Source organism: Biomphalaria glabrata, chromosome 1 (assembly GCF_947242115.1).
Source record: "Biomphalaria glabrata chromosome 1, xgBioGlab47.1, whole genome shotgun sequence".
Lineage (NCBI taxonomy): Eukaryota > Metazoa > Mollusca > Gastropoda > Planorbidae > Biomphalaria > Biomphalaria glabrata.
In genome coordinates, this window is record NC_074711.1 from 34,189,752 (window position 1) to 34,200,887 (window position 11,136).

General features: G+C 34.1%; 1 long non-coding RNA gene across 1 annotated transcript; it reads left to right on the forward strand.

Annotated features, from left to right (window-relative positions):
- Positions 1-881: 881 nt before the first annotated feature.
- On the forward strand, positions 882-7,716 carry LOC129926811 (uncharacterized). The gene is made up of 4 exons (XR_008778562.1): positions 882-997; positions 4,700-4,829; positions 7,170-7,285; positions 7,445-7,716. It is a non-coding gene; the product is annotated as an uncharacterized LOC129926811 (long non-coding RNA).
- Positions 7,717-11,136: the final 3,420 nt, after the last annotated feature.

The following is an 11,136-nucleotide window of genomic DNA, read 5'->3' on the forward strand; positions in this document are numbered from 1 at the left end:
CACATAAGATGACTTAGATGCCGCTAGTAATGAGATGACTGTCCCAAATAGGTCTAACAGCAGAGACTAGCAATACATCTTTGTATTGGTTACACAGGCAATAGAAGAATATGTTTAAAAAAATTATAGTGATTTTGAGTTGCCCATATTTTGCTTTAACCCCAACCAATGTCTTTTTAAATGAAAACTTTAAAGGGCAGATAAATATTGAAGGTCGTTTCTATGGACGACGGTAAATGAGGGTGTCATGCACATGACTTTCCAACCGAGGGGTTTCGGATTCAAATCTTGGTAAAAAAACAACAACAGGGTTTTTGAAATTTCAAAACTTCAGTGGGTACCTGATATTAGTCGTTGTGCTGGCCTAAGTGATTTAGATATATAAATCCCCCTCTCTTTCATCCCCCCCTCCAAAAAAAAAACAACCTTCTATGGCTAAGCTAACGTATTCAATCCAAATGTGTGACACATTGCTTAGAGGCGTGTAGCCTGAGCTTCATTGACCATTGAGTTTGATGATGTATCTACATCTATTAATAAACTGCTTCGCGTTACGACCAGTTCTAGTTCATGCATACGTGTCTTTTCTTGCAGTGATTCTCAGACATCTTTGATTTAGTGCTTCTTCAAATGTGAAACCATTCCCCAAATAATGTTGAAGACATCGTGATTTAGTTGACAAGCTCTTTTGACCAGTTTGGATAGATGTCAGGCGGTAAGGGAGACAAATTACTTAGCGAGAACATTACGTCCCTTGAATCAATACATCTACTCTAGCTGAGAAAGCATGCCCTTTTTATGTAATGATATATTTTTGCTACTTAATATATTCTATTTTTTCAGCTCTCGGTGTGCTATTTTATATTTTCTCTGGAGTAATAATTATAAATAATGTTTTAGAGGGAGATCGACAGACAGACGAACAAAAAAATATATTTGTATATTATGTATAAATATATATATAGAGAGAGACAGAGAGAGAGAAACACGCAGGCAGGTAGGACGACATATAGTTAGCTAAATAGCTAGATAGATAGATAGAAAAATACACAACCAGACAGAAAGATATGCAGCTGGATAGATAGATAGATAGATAGATAGATAGATAGATAGATAGATAGATAGATAGATAGAAAATTTGTATTATGATAATGGTGCTTACTATTAAAAGGATATTTAAAGAAAAGTGATAAATTCAATGACACTTATTAGTCAAAATGTCATTTGGATGCCGTTTTTTTTTTATGGCAGAATTTGATTTGTCCGAAAAATGTGTCAGCTTGACTTCTTAATTGACGGATCGAATATAATAACTACAATTCAATTCAGACACCAAAAACAAAATGCATAGCTAACACCAGGTCTAAGCATCAGGTCCCTGCAGTCAACACAACGTAAAATTAAAGTGTTTTTTTTTTGTTTTGGACGATAAAAGGAAGTTATAGACATCGCACGATTAACTTTCTCTCTGCCCATTATCACTGTCTAGACACAAACCGTCTTTGTTCACTCTGAGAATACAATGGAGATAATGAGGTAACAGGAAGCCAGATTTAAACGAATAGTGCACATCAAGTTTTAACTTAAAGCCGTGTCTGCGTTGTTCTTTTTCTGGACCAGAAAAAAAAAAAGCTTATATAGCTGGGTCAACATAAACTCTTCTAGTATTTCCTAAGTAGATACATTCTTACAAAAATCTGTCAAGTAATCATTTATATTTGAAAATACAAAAAAAATGTCTCTATTTACTTAACATTTACTGTATGTTAATATATTTCCCAGGAAAATGAAATATTAAAAAAAAAGAAATTTTGAGAATCTTCTCAAATAATTAGAAGATAAGATTGGAAGCCTGAAGATATGGCCACTAGAATCGTCTGACCGCAAAGCAAAATGAAGTCGTAACCGCTGGGCTCATCTGATCTGCCCCTTGTATTGGTCTGAGTACCCTCACTCAATGCGCGATTTTAAAGCTGTGTAAAAAAAAATAAAGAAACACTTCATTGTTCAATAGGGTCTGTTGCTGAACATAAAAATTATATATGTGTCAGACGCGAATAGCCCAATTTTCAGTAAAAGAAATTACAAAAGTCATTTCTCTATAGAAGAAGAAGTTACGAAGGCTATATAAAATACAACCACAGACCTATATATACTACAATAAATATAGGATTTTGATTGCTAGTTACGATTTATTTAGGTAGGTGCTGTTTTACTATTACATACCAAGTATTAGAGTTTAGAAAAACCCAGGTTTGTTTCTTGTGCAACGCTATTAGCTAACACCTCATATCATCTCTCCATTAGTATATTTAGATCTATAATCTAATTCTAGTCTAGATCCTATGTATAAAAATCGAATAGATCTAGTAATAGTATAGATTCTATCTTGAGACTAGATTGGCGAGTCTAGCCTATGCTATGCCTATAGTCTGTAAAATGTTTTGTTTATAAAATGTTTTACATGTTTCGGATGTTCCTTCAGAGTTGAAGATAGTTTACTTCCTAGTCCAAACCTCCCGCAGGACGACGGGGGATGGGAGCGGGCAGGATTTGAACCCTCGACCATCGATAAATCCGAACGACAGTCCAGCGCTCAAACGTCACGACCAGGCAGCCATCAGTTTTTATTAGAAAAAAAGTCTAGATATTAATAAAGTTTTTTTAATTATTAGATTATTAGATATAGACATAAGACATAGATCTAATAATACTGTAATAATAATACGTTTACTATACTCTATACTTAATCTACTAAACTAGATATCTATCTATAGATCTATCTATAATCTAGTCAATCTAGATCTATACAATATTCATTATAATACTTCTACTTATAATGACTTATTTAATAAGTTAGTACTTAGACTTAGATCTATTATAGTTTATTAATAGATTTACTTTTCAATGCCTAGACCTAATAATAAAATTGCGAATGATGTCTATAATGACTGATTATTATTATTTTTTTAAATAATAGGCCTACTAAATCTAGGTCTAGACTCTACTTAAATCTAGTCTAAAATAATGACTGTCTAAGACTAGATGATTGAGAAGTTCACATAGAGGTGTTTTTAATAATACGGCATGTCGGCTGAAAGTATATAAAGTGCTTTTTTTTTTGTAAAAATAAAAAAGAGGCTCCGGTACTCAGTGATAGATTGCCTAACTTTCAACTAATAATAAATTAACAATTAACGTTTAATTACAAGAAAAGTAATAATTTTTCCCGACATTGAAAAAAAGGTGCCGGTACCCCGTACCGGTGCGTACCGTCACTAAAATATATGTATATCTCAATCTTCTTTCATTTAATTTTTTTTGCGGGGTTATCGCTACTTAATACATTGATACCGGATCGATTTAAATAGGGCCTAAGTATACAAGCAGGATTTCGAGCATTGGATAAATTTATTTTTTAAGTACAAAGTTTTATGGAAGAGGCAATATATTAGTTGTTTGATTTTGTAACTTCTTAAATTCAGGCTAAAAATATCGAAGCCTACATTTTTACACTCATTTCTAAATGATCAAAAGAGATGGACTGACTCATAGTGTAGCTTGTTTACATCTGCAAAAACACAAACTCAGTTAGACTTTCAAAACTATTAAAAGAAAAACATAGTGATTATTTTTACTGCATAATTCTATTATTATTCCTTTTTAGAATTAGGATATAAACAAAAATTTGCCATATGACTTTATCTAACAGAAAAAAAAATTAAACTTACATCTATTTATGCGGTTATTTATAGTTACCTAGTAATATACAATATATTGAAATAACACGTACATTCATCATAATGCAGCCATGCGATTTTTCGTTTATAAACATAGCATTTTTAGGACCAATATTTTACAAAGGCTGCTTGGAGAAATCAGGTATACCCATTAGGAGAAAAACGACCCCTTTACTCAAGAAAAATTTAAGAAACTAGAACAGACACAAAATAAACAGTGACATTCATAACAAAATAATATTCAAAATTGATTAGAGTAACATCTTTTTAAGTAATCATTTAAAGTTTAAAAACACTACAATTTTTTTCAACAATTATTTTGTGTATGAAATTGTGTATCGGAAAATGCCGGGTACATGAAATAAGCTAGTTCTAAAAAAACAACACAGATCTTGGGTAAAATACTCATCAAATAATGTACTGTAAATGTGTAGTTTCACGCGCTAGTTTCAGGTCTTTTCTTTTTATAGCCTCTATCGGGTTATATCCCAACTACCCGTATTTTTGTGCAGTATTTTTTTCTCTATCAGGTACACTTAAAATGATAGCATAATAATGTCAGTTTAATTTAAAAAGAGAACTGAAAAATACAAAGATATATAGAGAAAAAAGCGACTTCCGGCCCAATACTTTTTAATCAAAGAAAGGAAACGGACTAGTCCAACAAACCCTATTATGTTGTTATTTGTGAGTTACTTTTTTGTGTGTTTTTGTATTGAAATGCTATATTATGTGACAACATCGAAGCAGTTCCTTTTTGACCTTGTGATCTAAAGTTGATCTAACTTAGTGTTAAGATTATCTGTTTCTTAGTTCAACTTAGAAGTACATTCGTTTCAATTATGTTATTAATAATTTCAAACAAGGTAAATATCTGGACACGTTACATCTCTTCATTACATGAAATAGTATTAAAATCGAAAATATAATAAAAGAAATGAAGCTATTATTTTCAACAGAGCTACTAAAGTTATACATTTCACTCGAGGCTACAAACTACAACTTTGAATAAACGTTGCCAGTAGTCGGCTTACTTAGCGACGGGATAATCTGTAAAGAGGATTCCATTGAAAGGATAACAACAAACAAGTGAGTAATAACAAAATATTGACCCAATATTGATTCATTGAGGTCTGGGTTTTAATCTGGGTTTTAATTTACCTCAGAATAAATGATAAGATAACAAAAATAAGAAATGGGTAAACGAAAAAAAAAATATGCATGGCAAAAAATAAGAGCTCAATAAGATAATACATTATAAGAGCACTTGCAGTCGCGAAGCAGCAGTGGATCCATCTATCTTGGAAGCCTGGCCATGACGATGTCGCCCAGAATTCAATACCTCCCTCTTGGCCCTTCCACGCTGTGTCTTGTGCTGTAGGCCTAAACGGAGATAACACTAAAAAAAAAAGGAAAAAGACAGGCCAACACTATAAAGGTAGTCGACGGTGATAAACGATGTCAAAGTTTTATACATAATGAAGGGAACCGTCGAATGTCGTATTATCTAAATATCTACTTCAGAAACTAAAGCCGACCTTACTCTAGAGCTGCCAAAAGTCTTCTATTTACTTTCGCTATACTTCCTAAACTCCTAATCCTGTTTTTTTAATAAACCCGTCACAGTCTGTAAGCAAAACTTTCCCTTTCTATGAAACAAATAACGTTTCGCGCCATATTTCCAATAGTGCCATAACACTCTTCACCCAACTCATGTGTCAAAATGAACGGCAGGTGGCGATACAGTTTGGCCTCAGCGGCGTCGCAGGCTCTGCCAGGGCGTAGAAGAACTGCGTGCTGCAAGCTGTCTAAGGTTCACCGGTTCCTGATTTTTCTGAGGGTTGACTCTCGGAGATACGTGTTTACGTGTATAGCCTCCAAACTGCAGTGGTTTGGATAATGGGTTTTCTTTTTCCTATGTGGGTAGCCAGCGAATTCTAATGAGCCTCTCCTCCCAGAAATAAGAAATTTAATTTTGTTTACGTCCAGTTGCTCTCCTTCGCCCCTTTTCTGTCTTTACGAGGTCCTTCACAAATCATAATTATAATCCTTAACAGTGTTAATTGAAATCAAAATGCAAAAGGAATCGAAAATAGGAGCAGAAGATAAATGAGATATAGGGCAACTATTGCTAGAATCCAGTACGAGAAAAAAATGTAGTAAAATTATGAATGTTTTCTCGCAAGCGCTAGAGATTCACCAACGTTATAATGACAATATTTATGAATGAACAGGCTCGAGGCCATAAGATAACAAAGATATATCCTTAGGTTGAAATAAATGTAAAAAATAAAATTATAGCTTTTATATAGCGTTACTTTCATGCTTATAGCATGCTCAGAGCGCTTTGGTCCAATCACATTTGTGGACCGGTGGGGGAAGGGGGTATCTAGGAGAAGGTTTTCCGTGCTGCCTCTCGACCACGCTTGAAAGGTAGATAACTGTTAGGAAGGATGCCATCTATTTTTAATTTATTAAAGTATTTCGTTGTGTGGCACTTGCGTAGAATATTGGCTTTTCATGTCAAATCTACAGAGTTCGATTCTCAATAATGGATTTTTTTTTACAAAAAGTTTTTAATGTTTATATTTAATTAATAAATAACTAAACATTTCAATATACTCCGCTTACCTAATTTACCTTTTTTTTTTATGCTACTTTTATCATCAGCTGTCGGGTTAGCGTAACAAAATTAGTGTACTCTTCCCAATTAGAAGCTATTCTAAGCAGATATTAAGACGCTTTATCCTAGGTCAATTTAGTCATTCATGTTAACAAATTACTTAAATTCTGCCAGGTTATTAGTTTTCGAGATTTACCATTCCAATGATTATCATATAGTCTCAAAATCGTCTAATAACTTATTTATAAAGCAAAATACTTTCGATACATTATTAAACTTTACATAATGCTTTTGAGGACATATTTGATTGGATTCTCATATTATGGCATACAATGTATGGGCCAAATTGTATAGAAACACCCAGTCTGCCCCTGATCTGAACGGTACAACATAATAATGGAAATGAGGAAGAAGAAGCCCAGGAGTTAGACTGGTTATCAGAAGCTAGTAGAGACGCATGTCATCGAAAGTAAAGTATAGGTAGTGAAGATTTATATCCATCACCACTTCCGGTAATAGCAATAAGATATTAGTAAAACAACAACAACAGGAAATCAAACGAATTTTCAGAGACTGGTGAGCAGTCCAAAAAGATTTGCAGCCAATGTACAAGATGTCCATAATGCCAGGAAGTAATACAAATGAGGTCCAGAGTGGAACTATTAACTAGCCTTGCGTTCATTGATTAGGTGAACTAGATGATTTGACTATGGGTCTGTTCAGGGAAGGACTATTGTAAAATATTAATGCAACTAAAAGTATTTGTAAGCTTTAGTTTCTTTTATATGTTTCGTATTTTCCTTTAGATTTGAAGATAATTCCATGCTAGCCAAACTTTCTGCCAAACTTTCTGCAGAAGAGGCTGAAGATGGCAGCAGGCATAACTCGAATGTGACCATGGAACGACAGTCCAGAGCGCATGGTATTTATTTAAAAAATTAACAAAATGTATTTTTATTATATTTTAACATAGTTAAATTTTTGTAAAATATTTAATTTACCAAAAAGATGAATACTAATGTGCCAACAACTGTTTTAAAGTTTTTCTAATTTTCATTCAACTTGTCTTTCTATGATCTAGAAACTGATGATAAGATCAATACTACAAATAATAATAAGGTGTTTCTTCGAGTCCGAAGATTTATAAGGAATGCAGTATTTCACGTTGCTACGCAGCTCCATCATGACCTACATATTTTGCCACATTCAGGGCAAACATAACCATTGTCCGCCAGTGGTTGATTAAGATTTTCTTTTTGCCTTCTGCTTCTGTCCTTGGCAGCGGATTTTCTTGTGGTCTCCATCTGTCTCATTTTGAAGCCGCATGCAACCAGGTGCTCTCTTCTAGTTCGGCCAAGGTAATAATATTGAATGAAATAAATGGCTGATGTTTGGGAACATACATTAAATAGTTACTTTTGATAGAAGAGAGAGAAGAGAAAGAGGGAGAGAGAGAGAGAGAAAGTCAAAGCAAGGAGAGAGAAAGCTAGATAGTGGATTACAATGAGTGGCTTTGAATCTGACGTGCTTGAGTATAAATCTCAGAGACTACTTTCAGTTTAAGTCTACCATGCTCGAACGAAAAAAAAAATTCAACATTTGTTTTAAACGCAACTATTCGTTGTGCTGGTCACATTATACTCTCGTTAATAATAGAACACAAACATTGGCTTAGTAACAAATAATATTTAATACATAATCAATATAATATATAATAATAAATTGACCTCTTTTATTTAGTTTTTTAAAGCCCAATCGTTTTAATTTGTATTTTTTATTTGTTTTAATTAATTATACTTGAGAGTGTATGGTCAACGTTTAGTAACATAGTTACTATTCTCTAACGATGTGTACATCTTAAAAGGGGCAAACTTAATGGATCACATCAATCTGAACGCTGCTATTGAATGCTTTACGTACTTCTCGTTCTGGACAAACCTGGACTAAAGTTATCAAGTCATTCAGAGTGAACAGTCTGCGATATTTGTGTACATTTGTGTGGAGAGGGTTACATCGTTGTCAGGGGAATTCCATTTTAAGAAATTAGGCACAGAACAAAATTATTTACATTTAGTTAAACGTTATTGTACAATTCTTTAGGATTTAGGTCACTTTGAACTTACATTCCAAAGCCATTAAGTATTCTGGACGACGGGCTCTTCCTTTCCAGCTTGGACATCACAGCCCCGCAATGTTATCACGTGAGTAATATTATTGGGGTAATTTATTTAGATTTCTAGAGCGCTGAGCAAGTTTCCTACATGAGTCACATAGATAGGGAAATAGAGAGAGAGAGAGAGAGAGAGCGTGAGAGAGAGAGAGAGAGAGATAGGATAAAGAGACAAAAAAAAAACAGAAGAGAAAATCTGTGTCTTACTGTGTGCGCGTCTGTTTTCCCCAACGTTGACACGCCGGCTAGTTGGCCAGTATGCTCATTTCTAGTAAGTCTTCCCCCGTGACAACTGAGGTATTGCTATGGCCTCGGTGGTCAATTCATTTCACATGGGCTGACTGGCTGGGCTCGCCATCCCCTGAAGCCCGTCAATAAATTTGTTGAAACTAGACCAGGCTGACCAAGAGAATTATTGTGAGTAATGTCAAACATCTAGATCTAGATAGAGATTTCAGGGGAAAAAAAACATTTTCAGATTTTATAGTTTGTACACTTGGCAATGTCATGATGCTAGAATTAAATCATCTCCTGGCACAAATTCCATTACAATATATATTTATCTATTTGGGCTTTTCCCACTGAAAGTTAATCACAGTAATCAGCTTATTGTTCACACCCCTTAAAGTGCTGAGCTTTTTAACAATGAGTGCATACAAAATGGAATTAAAATTCTAGTGTTTAGAGGCGTAACAACCATACGCGTCTAAAGGGTTCAGAGTTTTATTATCCCTTATATGTTGTTTGAAGAATCAAATACAATAAGAAAGGAAACAAAAAGAGAAAGTGACTTGAATGATAATGTAGTTTCCGATAAAATGAAAGGGGAAAAATACGAGTCAAAATAAATCAATAAAATAAGAAGTATAGTAAAATAAGACTTTCTTTCAGACCTTGAGACCTATAGGGCAGATGTCATTAGGCCAGCACAACTACCAACCGCCATTACTTTTCCCAATTAAAGTCAGGTCCCCAATCTAAAATCTTGTGATCTTTGGGCAAATGATGTAAAGGTTTCTATGGCCCACTGTTAACAAGGGTGTCATGTGGCCAGCACAACGACCAATGACCTTTACTTTTCTAGAACTAATGTCAAGAACCCATTAGACATGGGTGGACTCAGAGGCGCCCTAAAAATCTTGAAATTCAAAATCCCAGTCTTCACCGAGATTCGAACCCAGGACCCCAGGTTAGGAAACAAAGCGCTTAACCACTTAACTACCTAGACCCCTGTCTTATGTATTATTGCTACTTTACTTTTTACTCTACAACGCCCCCCCCCTCAAAATAAGAAGATTGCCATAGATTTGGAAATAAATAGACTAGACATGCAATAATCAAGAACGTCATACAGAAAGTAAAATAAATAAAACAAGGTTACAAAGAAAGTTTGTGTGGAAACACAAACTCAAAATCAGCCCCAGAAGTGGTCCACCCAGGCAGGTAAAAAGGCTGGTCTCAATATTTTCAGAATGAACATCAGAATGAAATTCTATTAAAGACAACTGACAGAAAATAATGGAGAAAAAAAGGTTGACAGATCTTGTGTGGTGCCACAGCGGTCCAGCAGACCAAAGGACAGGTGAAAGTGAATGTGAAGTTAGATGTGAACCAGGACTAACTAATGTTTTATTATGAATATCTAATTGATCTAATTGTTTTGTAAAGGATCAATCTCTCATTCAAATCCTCAAGAAAAAAATATTTAAAAAAAAAAATGTTTTCCGTTTAGTTTAATGTTCCACAGTTCGTGTTATGTAGATGCTGTTCACGATATAATATGAACAACTACTTATTAATTGTTGTTTTCAATCATGTCCAACTTATATGTATACTAAATAGATTTTTAGTCTATAAAATAATGTAAACATTTTTGTGTGTGTAAACGTAGTAGCTAGTATGATAGAACTACTTAACTTAGCAATACAAATGTAAAAAAAAAAAAGACAAAAAATCTAAAACCATTAGCATAAATGATTTAAAATTAGATTTTTCGCTTTCAGAAAAGAAAAAAGTAGCCGTTGCATCAGAACTTTGAATAGTCTAAAATATTATGATGTCTGATTTTCATTATCTTTTCTAGTTTACGAGATCTAAACGGGACAGACGGACGGACATTCCACACAAAACTAATAGCGTCTTTTCCCCTTTCGGGGGCCGCTAAAAAAAAAACAAAAAATTGAAAACTTTGATTTTACAGCACTGAAAAGTGCGATAAAGTTATCATATTTGAGTACTTCGTCTTTTAAATACTTTCAAATTCTGTAGAGCGAATACACCAAAAAAAGTTTTGAATTTATGGATTTGCCCCCAATGTATAACAAATGCTTAACAAAACTATTTATTTGATGTATGACATAATTGTGTGTCAGTGTAGTTCTTCTCTTTGTACCTTAAAACACTCTACACACCAGAAGTAATAGGAAAGCTACTGGAGAGGGGGGTGAAGATGACGTATACAACATTACCGGAAATGACGTGTACAACAGTTTAGGAAACACTTATTCGATACGGTGGGAATATCCAAATGTTTATTTCTTTGACAAGTTTCTGATGTTGCTTCCGACTTGAAGATTATTATACCCTTGCCCAAAACTCCACAA